The sequence below is a fragment of the Cupressus sempervirens genome, chromosome 2 (assembly GCF_028749045.1).
Source record: "Cupressus sempervirens isolate cs-2001-9-10 chromosome 2, ASM2874904v1, whole genome shotgun sequence".
Lineage (NCBI taxonomy): Eukaryota > Viridiplantae > Streptophyta > Pinopsida > Cupressales > Cupressaceae > Cupressus > Cupressus sempervirens.
In genome coordinates this window covers 746,504,672-746,518,478 of record NC_143119.1, presented here as the reverse complement: position 1 = coordinate 746,518,478, position 13,807 = coordinate 746,504,672, and the positions used below count along the sequence as shown (strand labels likewise).

Sequence of the window (13,807 nt, the reverse complement as noted above, 5' to 3'; positions counted from 1 at the left end):
ATCACTTTTTCTCTCTCTCCCAATTCAATCTAATGAGCCAACTAGATCTGCTTGACATTTTAATGTCTCAAGTATTGCCTCATAGTCTGACTTGCGAACTTTCCAAAGAATCTTATTATGTGGTTTTCCACCATATTTTATCAAGTGAACATTTGATGCAACAACAAGGTTTGAATAATGAAGAATCTTCCTCTCTGTTTGCCAATCCTTGAATAACCACAAGTTAGGATTCTTCATAGGATATCGTCTAAGCCATGTGCCTATTACAACCACTGCACCGACATGGTACTCTAAACCTTCACCATCTATAATTGAGTGATCCAATTTTTGTTTGGCTTGAACACAATGACACAAATAATAATTTGTACCTTCTTCATTGTCTTCAGGTGCAATAATAGCAAAAACATGGCCTGCAGTGACAAATGTACAAAATGCGGTCATTAATTCAGAAAATACTTGGGTAAAAGTTATAAAGTTACATATTAAAATTACAAAGATATATATATATTACCAAGTTGCATTAGATTTGACAAGCGGTCAAAGTCAATAGATGAATCCATCTCTACCATTTCCAGTGCTTGTGGGGGACGATAGGTGTCAGTTGGGTCCAACACTCGTATATCCCATTTGTCCACCCATTCAGTTGACTCACAGTCATCCCAATTTTCCTCTGCACATGATGGGCAATAGCATGCCATTTTTCGTGTGTGGATACTCCATGAACCTGCATCAGAGCTTCTAAAAGAGTGTAACTCACTAGATTTTGTTAGTGTTCAACAATCCTGATATGGTGCAATGTTAGTATTATCTATCAACCAAAAAAATCTACGAACTGTAGACTCACCTTCCTTACTTGGACCCATTGTAGTGTTACACCAGTGGATGATGGATTTTGCATCTATCAATATTGCTCCATCTTTGTACTTTAGTTCTTCATGAGCCAAGGCTCTTTTAATGCATGCGCTTGCACCATCGTGCTCTCCCTTACCATGACCAGCCTCTGTGAAATTTCACATATATTGAATTCTACACAACCTGTGCATCCTACTCAACCAATAGAACATCCATGCATTCTTGAATTGAGATGCACAATTGTCTAACCAAATAATGTGTTGACGATATGATATGCCCCTGTTAGCCAAATCTCCATAAAATAGTTGAAAACAACCATGTACAAACTCCGTAGAATGTGATCGATCATCACTGATGTAAAAATGGTACTCCCTCAAAATCTTCATGTCATCCTCTGTACTTGTAGGTGAATGCATGAATGTTATGTGAACAAATATGGAAACTTGTTGAGATGTATAATACTTTTCTTGCACCTCATTTTGTGGTTGTAGTGTGTAGTTCTCTGCAAAATCTACAACTGAAACAATTGTATCCAATGGAAACGTATCCTTGCACAACTTGAATTGCAAATCCAACCATCGAGCTCTATGGGTATGCCTTGCATACTCGTAAATAATCTTTTCACGAAAAATCTTCATGAACTCATACAGTGGAATCTTTTCAATGACTAGATCATATCTTTTACCATGTTTCCCATCTTTTAGAGCATATGTCACTGTCTTGAATTTTTTGTAATCTACTATTTCATTTCCAATTGCATGTGTACTATCCATATGTTGACAAGTTAATAAAAGTTGCAAAGAATCACAAAATAAGCACGTACCATCCAAGCATGATGTCTTGTAAAATTGTTGGTCATCCCCTATTTCACATAAAATGTTGGATATGAATTCCCTTGAAGATCTTGGTGGCTCTTTTATGTCACAATCCTGCAAAACAAACTAAGAATGCAAAACTACGCATATGTGCCTAAAAACATCAAAATGGTTAGAAAATTCAATATGTATCCTACAACAACAAGTTGTGCATGTGTGATTTATTTTCACATAAAAAGGTTTACCCATCTCAAAAAATCTAACTTATTCGAATTTGAGGATACATACCAATAAATTTTCCAAAAAATTGTGTTTGAGTTGAGTCCAAAAAATGTTTCGCATGTGGCTCGCGATTTCGGCTACCAATCCTCCTTCTTACAACATCTCTTTGATTAGGAGAAACATGTGTGTTATTTTTCCAAAAATCTTTGATCAATGATTTCAAGGCTTTACTAATTTCTTTATCCTTTCGCGGTAGTCTACCGCTAAATGTTCATAACTCATTTTTTGTTGGATCTTCTAATCTCTCACACCTTAGCATGACTCTCCTTAAGGTACCTCTACCAATTTTTAATGTTTTGCTTGTCTTTCTCATAAGTCGAGCTTTCTTCATTTGGCTACTTACTATTGTCGATGTGAGTACTCGTCGTGATATTACTATCTTTGGTGCATGATTTAGAACCCACTTTGTCATAAGCACTCATTAGATTCTTTACAATATTTATTTCATTTGAATCATCCATCATTCTTAGCCCAATAATCTTCATGATAGGCCTAAATTTCAAATTTCTCATTATTTCAACAAATAATTGGCATTGACCTGTAATATTTAATTCTTCAAAAACTAATCTCCACATATGATTAACTTTTCTTTGACAAGTACGCTTGCTAATCTTGTCAGGCATTGATTTCAAAATGTTAGTATCAATATCAATCAAATATTTTGGTTTTCTAAAATGAATTCTAGAAGGTGTTCTAATCTCTTCAATTCTCTCAACATTTTGAACATCAATATAAGGTTGAGTGTATTGAGTACCTTGAACCAAAGATGATGTGCCTTGGAAATAAGATGTAAAAGATGGAATATCACCTACTTGATGTGTTGATGTTGTGCTTTCAACATGACATGATGGAGTGTGTATATTGTCGGATCTATAAAGCAGTGTCTCTTAAACATGAGAGGATGATATGACTTCAACACTGGAAGATGGTATAGCGGATGATATGACTCCAACATTCAAAAATGGTGTAGCGGATGATATGACTCCAACATTGGAGGATGGTGTAGCTTCACAATTCAATTGTCTTCTTGAGCGTAACAATCTTATTCATTCTCTTTGTCTTTCTAATTCTTCCTCCTTGTTTCTTTGTACTGGTGGTTCTTGATTCTCTTTGAAAGTAAATTCTTCATCATTGCTTTGCAATTTTCTTTGTTCACATAGTAATTTCATTTTATCTCTTTTAATTGTCAAATCTCTCTCCCTATCTGCATTTGTTTGAATCTTTGGTTTCTTCCTTAGCATGATGATGATTTCTACATGTCAAATTATTCAAACATCCGAATTACTTAAAACGTGTAAATTACAAAGTATTCAATTACATATAAAAATTATAATTATTTGAATGAATACAAAATATATATCAAACGAATTGTCAAATTTCTAACCATTTCGAAATAACATTTCATTCAAACATACAATTTTCAATGAATTCACTATATATTAGATAACATATCAAATTATAATCAAATTTTTATCTATATATCGACAAACAATATTTAAAATGGATTGCACTAACCTTTTCTATTAAAGGAATATTCAAAAATTCTTCAAATCACATATCCAATGATTGAATTTGGTGTTTGCTAGCTTCCAAAAGTGTTGAAATAGTGTTTGCTATGTTGAAACCCGTGTTTTCTATTAGAATAACAGAGAGCATAATAGACCAAAAGTTAAAAATGGATGAAATGGGCCCCAAGGTTGGTTTTCTACCATTTTTTGGTGATTTGAGATAGTGCGTACACACTATCTCAAAACACATCACTCCCCATCCTCCCTACTCTCTCTCCCATCCCCTCCCTCTCTCTCTTACTACTCTCTCCCATCCTTTACTCTCTCTCACTCTCCCTCTCCCACCACCTACACTCTCTACCTCTCTCACCCCCTCTCCTCTCCCATCTCTGGCTCTTTAGATCTCTCACACACACTCTTATCCCCCCTATCTCTCTCCCTCTCCCTCTCCTACCACCTAATTTCTCTCCCCCATCCCCTACTCTCTCTCTTCTCTCCCATCCCCTACTTTGTCTCTCTTACACACATTCCCATTCCCCCTCTCTCTCCCTCTCCCACCACCTACTTTCTCTCCCCCATCGTCATACTCTCTCTACCACCCCCTACTCTCTCACACTCACACTACTACTACCTACTATCTCTCTCTCCCTCTCTACTCTCTCTCTCTCCCATCTTGTAAAAGCTCTCTCTGCCTCTCCCACTCTCTCTCCCACCACCTACTTTCTCTCCCCCATCCCCTACTCTCTCTCTCGTCTCCCATCCCCTACTCTCTCACACTCTCACACTCTCCCCCATCCCCTACTCTCTCACTCTCTCCCATCCCCTACTCTATCTCTCTTACACATACACCCCCATCCCCCCTCTCTCTTTCCCTCTCCCACCATCTACTTTCTCTCCCCCATCATCGTACTCTCTCTCTCTATCACCCCTTACTCTCACACTCTCACACTCTCTTACAAACACACTCCCATCCCCCCTCTCTCTTTTCCTCTCCCACCACCTACTTTCTCTCCCCCATAATTGTACTCTCTCTCTCTGCCACCCCCTACTTTCACACTTTCACACTCTCTCCCATTCCCTACTCTCTCACTTTCATAGATACACACACTCTTATCGCCCCACTCTTCTTCTTCTCTCCCATCCCCTACTCTCTACATCTATCACACGCACTCCCATCCCCCCTATTTCTCTCCCTCTCCCTCTCCCTCTCCCACTCCCTCTCCTACCGCCTACTATCTATCTCTCTCAAGTTCTCTTTCTTCCTCTCTACTCTCTCTCTCTCTCTCTCTCTCTCTCTCTCTCTCTCTCTCTCATCCCTTACTCTCACTCTCTCTCCCATTCCCTACTACTTTCTCTGAAACTCTCACACTCTCTCCCATCCTTTACTCTATCTCTCTTATAAATAAATATACATTCCCATTCCTCCCCCCTCTCTCTCTCACAGTCCTTGTCCCACTGCCTACTCTCTCCCATCCCCTACTCTATCTCTCTTAAATGCTTCCATTCCACCTCTCTCTCCCTCCCACTCCCTCTCCCACTGCCTACTATCTTTCTCTCTCTCTCACTCTCTCCCTCTCTCTCCTATCCCTCTACTATTTCCTACTCTCTCTATCTCTCTCTCCCCTCTCTCATTTTTGACTCTCTCTCTTTCACACACACACACCCATCCCCCCTCTCTCCTCTTCCATCCCCTACTTTTTCTCTCACTTTCTCTCCCTCTCCCACTGCCTACTCTCTCTCTCTCTCTCACTCTCTCCCTCTCCACTCTCTCTCTCTCTCTCTCTCTACTACCCTCTAGTCTCTCTTAAATTTTCACACTCTCTCCTATCCCCTACTCTCTCTCTCTCTCTCTCTCTCTCTCTCTCTCTCTCTCATACACATTTCTATTCCCCCTCTCTCCCCCTCTCCCACTCCCTCTCCTATCATGTACTCTCTCTTCCATCCCCTACTCTCTCTTGAGCTACTTTATCTTCCCCCTCTCCCATTCCATACTCTCTCTCTTTCACACACATGCAATCCCATCCTCCTCTCTCTCAAGTTCTTCCTCTCCCACTCCATCTCCCATCACCTACTCTCTCTCTCCCCCATCCCCTACTCTTAATCTCTCTCTCCCAACCTATACTCTCTCTCACACTTCCTCTCTCTCCCATCCCCTACTTTAAATCTCTTTCCCCCATCCCACACTCTCTCTTTTCCACCCCTACTCTCTCTCACACTTCCTCTCTTTGCCACCCCTACTCTCTCTCTCTCATCCTATACTCTCTTTGCCACCCCTCTCTTTCTCACTTTCTCTCTCCCATCCTATACCCTCTCCCCTCTCCTATCCCCTACTTTCTCTTTATCTCTTTCATGCACACACATAGCCATTCCCCTATCCCCTCCCCCACTTAGTTCTCTTTTGCAACTTAGATCTTAATAGTGCATGCACACTATAGTGTGTGCGCACTATAGCGTGCATGTGCTATTTAGAACTAAGGTTTAAATAGTGTGTGCGTGCTATAGGCCACACGCGCTATTTAAATCTTAATTAAACCCAAACCTAAAGCTTGGTTTTTCCTTGGATATCCAACCCAAAGGTTTGGATTGGATGAACAAGCTTGAGACTTGTTTTCCAGCAAACATACAAAAAATGATTTTTTTTCTTCTGTGCTCCCCTTCAAGATTTCTCGTGGTTGGGTATCAATAAGATCAGGTTACATAGCATTATAGGTCTTTGTGTTAGCTATCTAACCATATAATTTATTTTTAATTTGAACTATTTCAAGCCTTTCATCTATAATTTCTTTTGAATGTATGTTCATTTTTTGTCAAAACCCACCACGTACTAATTGGGCTATAGATTTTATCTCGTTTATCGAATTTTGTAATAACTTAATTTTTTAGAAACTAGACTCCATTCTACACACTTTGAAAAAAAAAAGTTTTGATTTTAGATTAGTTTTCAATTATTTCTAGGGGGAGCACACAAATATTTCATGTTTTTGGGATGTGTCTAGTTAAAAAATTCATTAAAAAAAAAATAAAAAACATTATAAAATTATTCGAAAAATCTGGGATAAACTACATAGTGTTAATTAACTTTTGACCAAAGTGATTAAAGAATTCCAAAAAAAAAATTAAAATTTTAGGGGGGCCACACTTTGTACTGTGTTATGTTTTTTTGGAATAAATAGTACCACTTTTTGTGGTCCCCTTTTTTGAGGACATAAAACTAAACCATTTTGAAAAAAAATTAGTAGTTTAGAAACTAGATTCAAAAGACTACGACTTTTGTTTTTGTCATATCTGAAAATTTTGAGCTTCAAATTCTTGTTGAAGTTCAAAATTTGTAGATTTCAGGAAAAAGGTGTCCACTTATACCCCCCTTTTGGCACCACAACTTTGTGCACTTACCTAGGGCAGCTTACTTTCAACCATTGCAATCAACTAAAAATCCCTTTTTGCATATTCAGCACCTATTTTTTTTAGTTGAGCATTTAAAAAGGTAACTTCATTGAAGTAATTAGACATATTTTCAAAATCAGATGGATCTAAATTCATCAATTTTTCATCTATACTAAACATGCTAGCAATGTTTGCATCTTTATAATCTTTTTCTAAAGTCTCCCATAGCTCTATTAGGTTATCAATATCAACAAATCTTCTATTTAGATTGGGGCTCAAAGCTTTACCAATAATACCTCTAGCTTGCTCCAACTTGCATTTTCATAACTCCTTTTCTCTATCATTTTTTTGAGGTTCCCCAATTTCTTTATTTACTATCCTCCATAAAGCCTTCTCTCTTAGATCATTCTTGACTACAATCTTCCAATCTGCAAAACCACTTCCATCAAAGATAAGAAAAACTTCATTTGAAGAACCCATTTTAGCAAAAAAAATCAACTTTCAAACAAATCTAGCAATACTCCGGTAGCATAATAGCCCTCCAACCAAATATCACACCAAAAAAATATTAGCCCTGCAAACAAACCATTTCTAGAAATATATTTTTTTGTAGCAAAACCCTCTAGCAATATTTCTAGCTGAACTTCTAGATGAATCTCCAGCTGAACCTAGCTAAACTAGGCTCTGATACCATGATAAAATTTTAAATACAAAAAATTAGTACACAACTATATAAAAAAAAAACACTGAATAGAGAAGCATATTCTATTCACTGAACCAATTTCTTACAAATGTATGCAATGGCCTCTATATGTAGAGAGCCTATGATATGAAGGAATTAATAAAAGATGTTTCTAGAGGATAAGTGGATCATTTTGTATGACCTAGTTTCATGGACAACATTCCTATCTGTTCATGGATAATGTTGTATGACCTAGTTTCATAGAGGACGTTCCTATCTGTTACCAAGGAAATTTGCAATGTGGTTATAATAGAAGTTGATGTGGATTTGACTAGCGTGGGGTTTTTACTGTTTCTAACAATCCCAACCCTCTACTCAACACCTGTAACAAAACTTCCCAAAATTTGTATATCTCTCTTGAGTATTCATCCATAACCTCCCTGTAAATATATCAAAACTATCAAATTTTATGCTTCTTATTTTTAAGAACTATATACCATAAGAATTTATTACACATAAGCTAACACCCATGAAAGAAAATGATAATTTGAAGAGAAGAAAACTATGTATGTAAAATGAGAAGGCTTTTGGGGCCATTTGGATATATCCCTTCTTTCAGTCGGCCAAGCAATGTTCCAATAAAATTCTCCCCAATCCAATTTGGCATCTAGGGAATACCCTAGTTTACTTCCATAGCCAGGTTTTCCAGATTGTTCTGTTTTGTATACTTCCTTTTCTTGCAAAGGAAGATCAAAGGTCTTGCCCATGGATTTCATGCAAGAGATGAGAGAGAGTGGGATTCTATGATTGATGATTTGAAAGAAACCCTAGTTTTGTGCAGCTGTTGAGATTATTGCAATGGTTTCTTGTTGAAATGTTGTTGGGCTCCTTGCAAATCAATGATAGGAATGTGTGTGTTGCATGGCTTGGATGCCTCAAGATTAGATCTTAGATATTGGAGAGGAACAACTTGGATTCCATTTTCTGCTAGCAACTGAACTCTTGGTAAGCTATCTTGCTTCTCCATTATCCAAGGATTGCTTCCACATTGAGGTGTGCAGATAGAGGCTTTAAGCATTTAGCTTGGTAGTGCCATTCTATTTCTCAATCGGAATAGTGGATATTATGTTTATATTTTTACATAACTTTAGTACTCATGGAAAAATATAATGTTTGAATTTCTACAAATATTTCACGAGCAAAGAAATGGAGTCAAACACGTACAAAGAAGACAGATATATAAGAACACATTTGGCAAAGCTTGGTTATGTCCACACTTTAGAAAGATATTATTTATATTAATTAATCAACACATTACATGGGTTGCACACAACCATTATATAAAGCTCTACAAATATGAAGAGTCTAGAGGGAAAATGAAAAGTCATATGACTGTTGGGCTTCATATCCCAACAATCTCTCCCATGAAGGCCAACTAGCCCAGTCATGCACTAACATTCCCTTATGCATTTCAATTTCAGATCTTAAAATACAATTAAACCTTGAAAAGATCTCAAGAAGAGGCAGACAAGAAGGAAAAATGTAGTTGATCTCACAATAATGGGTTCCACTTTTTGACCAATTTTGACATTGAAATCAATATTTTTGCAACAAACATCACGTTCAAGTGACTATATCTCCAAAAATATAAATAATTTCAAGATGATATAAACTAGTGATTTTGAGTACTTTGTTCCTACTTTGTAACCATATTTTTTAATCTTAAAAAAAAAAAATTATTTATGACAATTTTTTTTATCTCCTCCGAAAAGTGATACATAATAAAATTAAATATTTTAAAAAGTGATAGTTTTTTTGACACACATAACCTTTTTTCTAGAAATGATAATGAAGTAATTCTTTCGATGTTAGATTTGTAAAATCAATATCCAGAGGATGCATTTGGTTTGATTTATTTTGGTTGAATATTGTATACTTTATGAAGTTTTGAAGTGACATGAACCGTAATTCAGACATACATTCCGTTTGACACAGATAATTTGAAGTCAATTTATCATAAACCTTTTTTTTTTTTTTTGAATAGAAAGTTATCTCAATAAGCCAGTGCCTCCATATTTTTCAAAAAAAAAATGACCTAATTTACTAATTTTCCCGAGGTGTCAAAGTCGGTTGATGTTCAATCGGTAATGAACCTATAATGAGTTAAACTCATATTTGAAAGTCTTAATGATTAAATTATATAATAAAATTATAGTCATTGGAAAGCTTGCTCTGAGTAGCACATTTTGACATTTTTAATTTTATAGTAGGAGATCATTCTCCTACAATTATGGCAGTCAAAAGAGAAAAAAAAAAAAAAAAGTTGAAATCTTTGTGATTTTGCATGTTCATGCGAACATGGCATTCGTGCAAACACATTTACCATGTTCCTGTGAATGTATGTTCATGTGAACATGCAAATCATGTTTGCACAAACATATTTATCACATATGTTTGCATGAACATATGAAATATTTCATTTTGCAATTTTTTTCATTTTTGTTTGTCCCACTAAAGTGGAACCCATTATTGTGGGTTCACCCGACTGCCAAAAATAATGGTTGGAGAGCTTCCTCCAATGTTTTCAGCTATCAGCAAATGACAAGATGTCTGCTACTCAAGAAAGTAAGTGGGAACTATTGGAATGTAACTTCATCCTTGAATGAAATATAAAGGCATAATAGAGGATTATAGAAATTGTTGGATTATGAATAGGGTCAGGTCAAATTAATATTTAAGTTTGTAAAGTTCTAGAAGTCATTTCTGTTTAAATATTTCAAAAAGGTCTATTTTTTGTATGTCTTTTAATTAGATGTTTCTGGAAACAATCCAAGACCTCTATAAAAGAGGCACAATGTAATGATTTTTTTATCAATCAGATAATGAAATAATTTTATAATTTCTATAAGTGTTTGTATTGTGTATTATGTGTTTAATTATCATTGTGGGTCCAATCCATCCACCTCCATTAGTTTGGTATTAGAGCCACAAAGACCTAATTGTTGATTAAATAGGAAGCAATGTTTTGGTGTTGCTAAATTGTGGAGGATTGATTTGTGTTATGAAAAAGATAGTTGTTTTCAAGAAGAACACACATGAATTGTTGAATAGATGAGGGCAAGTTGGCAAGAAAGCACATTATTGAGAAAAAGAAGACTTTTCATGAAGATTATAAAGGAACCAAAGTGTTTGTAAAGAATGGAAGAAAGGATAGAGGAAAGAAAAAAAGGTATGGTGTGAAGTCTTATAATTATTTAATGACATTTGAGAAATTATAATAGCAGAACAATATTGTGAGGAGTCTAGCTACCAAAAAGGCTTGTTACAAGTTGTTTGAAGATTAAGTTAAAAATCTGGAAGTAAAAAGCCATTTAGAATTATCTAAGAGAAAGAGTAAGATGTGTTAAATTGTTGATTGCAATGGGAAAAGCTAGTAGAGTTCAGAAAGAGAAGACAAATAAGTTAGAAGAAGAATAAGTGATGGTGAAGAAAGAAAATGCAAGATTATCGTGTGAAAAAGATATTTTGCAAAAGAAATTGGCAAAAGTAAGAATTGAAATGAGAGAAGAAAAATGTAAATTGTTCAATGAAATTAGTGTCTATATAGAGGAAATTGAAGAGCTGAAAAATAGATTTAAATTTGTTGAAGAAGTATGTAATTATCTTGTGAAGGAAACATGCAAGTTTAGAGGGAAAAATAAAGAATTAGAAAAAAAGTTAATCATGTTGAGAAAAAGAACAAAGTTTTAGAAGAAAATGTGAAGAAATTGGAAGGGGAAAATAGTATGTTAAAGAAGGAATTGTCTACTCCAAAATAAGAGAAATAATGTTTAAATGTAAAACTATTTGTATGTGATGTATGTTGTGACACAAATTATTCGACTGATTATGGGATTGAGAAATGTGATTTTGCTGAAGTTGTTTGCAGAAAGGAGTGTAATGATGAACATGAAAATTGCATCGATAGAACTTCTATCTATTATAATGACCATATTGGTTTGAATATTATGGAAAGAATGAGTTTCAAAGGTAAAGGTCTAGGAAAGAATGAATAGGGATTAAGGAATCCGATTGAGACTACAGTTTGGCCAAGATATGTAGGCAGCGGAAAGATGAATAAATTTTCAAGAGAATTAATTGAAGACATAAAGATTGTGCAATGTTCACATTGTAACAAGAAAGGGCATACAAAGGATAGGTGTTGGAATATACATCCTTGTAGTATTTGTGGCTTGAAAAATCATTGTGATAAGACATGTTGGAATAAAGAGTGCAATAAAGATTTTATGGCAAGTTGTATCAAAATGGATTGTGGATGGAGCTATGGATTAAATTGGAGGTTTATTCAAGTACAAACGTTCAAGCGTAAGAAAAATTGTCGTAGTAGTGGGAAATAGTTCAGAGGAAGGCATGAAAGAGGCAAAGAGATTATTATTTTGCAGAGTAAGGTTATTTGCAGATACCTGTCACCATTTGTAATAGATGAAGCTATGAAGGGGTAGCTGAAAGAAAACATGAATTTAATCAAGGTTATTAGTGAATCCTATCATTGGCTATTAGTGAATCCTGTGAAAAAGAGGAAATCATTTCAAGCCAATTGCTGACAAAATGTTTGTAGAAATTAAAGGTCATAGCCTTGGAAGACACTATTCAGATACAAAGATTATTGGAAAGTTGCATTTTGGCATCAGGAAAAAGAAAGGATTTGGATATGTATGTAACAACATTTGAGGTTGAAATTAGGGGAGAGTGTTGGAATATAATTTCCCCCTCAAATGAAATGTAGAGGCATAATAGAGGATTTTAGAAATTGTTGGATTATTGAATAGGGTTAGGTCAAATTAAAATTTAAGTTTGTAAAGTTCTAGAAGTCAATTCTATTTAGATATTTATAGAAAAGTCTATTTGTTGTATATTTGTTGAGGCACAATGTAATGGTTTTTTATCAATCAAACAATGAAATGATTTTATAATTTCTATAAGCACCTATGTTTTATATTCTATGTTTAATTATCATTATGAATCCAATCCATCCACCCTTATGAGGAACAACTTATAACAGTTGTGTCTCACGGACTCTTGATGGTGGGTTATCAATGGTTTCTTAGTTTATTAGTATAGTTGAATTATTCTTATTCAGCTTATCATATATCAAGACTTGTAACTTGTGCAAGACTCAAACATCAAAATAAATAATGAGGTTGGGGTTGAATTTAGTAGAATGCTTTTGAATTATGTAGCGAATCAAGTAACAATAGTGAAAATAAATTTGAAAGGTATCAAATAGTTTTCTTGTAAAAAAATCCATTAAACCTGAATTTTTTGTTTTTATCTCAAGCTTGATCTTTCAAAGATACCAAAAACTTTATATCAAAGAGACATTTTCAGATTTCCACCACCCAAAACTGAAAATAAATTATGTTATTCGATGGAAAAATAATTTAAAATAGAAAGACCACAAAACTAGACAAAATAGCACTAAAAAACATGTTTTAGGTTTCACTCCTCACAACAAAAATACTAGATTTTCTATTGCTTATATGAAGATTCATGTTTTCTCTAAAATTGATAATGACACACCTCCTTGGAAACATAAGGTTGAACTGTAGTTGAATGCGGCAAAAATAACCAAACCCAAATTTGGAAAGGCCTAAATTGTCATTGTGGGTCACAACGAAAGAATACAAGAACACTTGTGTTATCTCATTTTAGGAGCATGAATGGGTAGTTTACCAAGAGTTCAAATATTATCAGAGAGTGGGATTGAAACAGTTCCCCTCCAATATGTGAGATCTCATCTTGAGCCTGCCAAAGCCCAAAATACCTATATTCCAATCATTGATTGGCATGGCTTGAGCATCCCTCATCTACAGCAAGAAACCATTGCAGCAATCTCAACGGCTATAAAAGACTAGGGATTTTTTTAGATCATCAATCATGGAATCCCACACTCTCTCATATCTCAAGTACAAGCCTTGTGCAAAGCTTTTTTTAATCTCCCCATTGAAGAAAAGGAAACATATAGAAATGAAGAAGCTAGGAGCCATATTGGATATGGAAGCAAAGTAGGATACTCCTCAGATGCAAATCTAGACTGGGGGGATTATTATTACAACGTTGCTTGGCCTCTTGATAGAAGAAATATGTCCAAATGGCCCAAAGAGCCTTCTGATTTCATTTACACTGTTTTCTTCTCTTCAATCATAATTTTTTTTGTGGGTGTTATATCTTATGTGTTAAGAAATATTTGTAATGGGTATGTAGTTCTTGTTATTTGTAGTGAG

The 13,807-nt window shown here is 35.2% G+C and overlaps 1 pseudogene; it reads right to left on the bottom strand.

Annotated features, from left to right (window-relative positions):
• The window catches only part of LOC149575565 (leucoanthocyanidin dioxygenase-like), a 38,374-nt pseudogene extending 30,075 nt beyond the window's left edge, over positions 1-8,299 (bottom strand).
• Between the last annotated feature and the right edge of the window lie 5,508 nt (positions 8,300-13,807).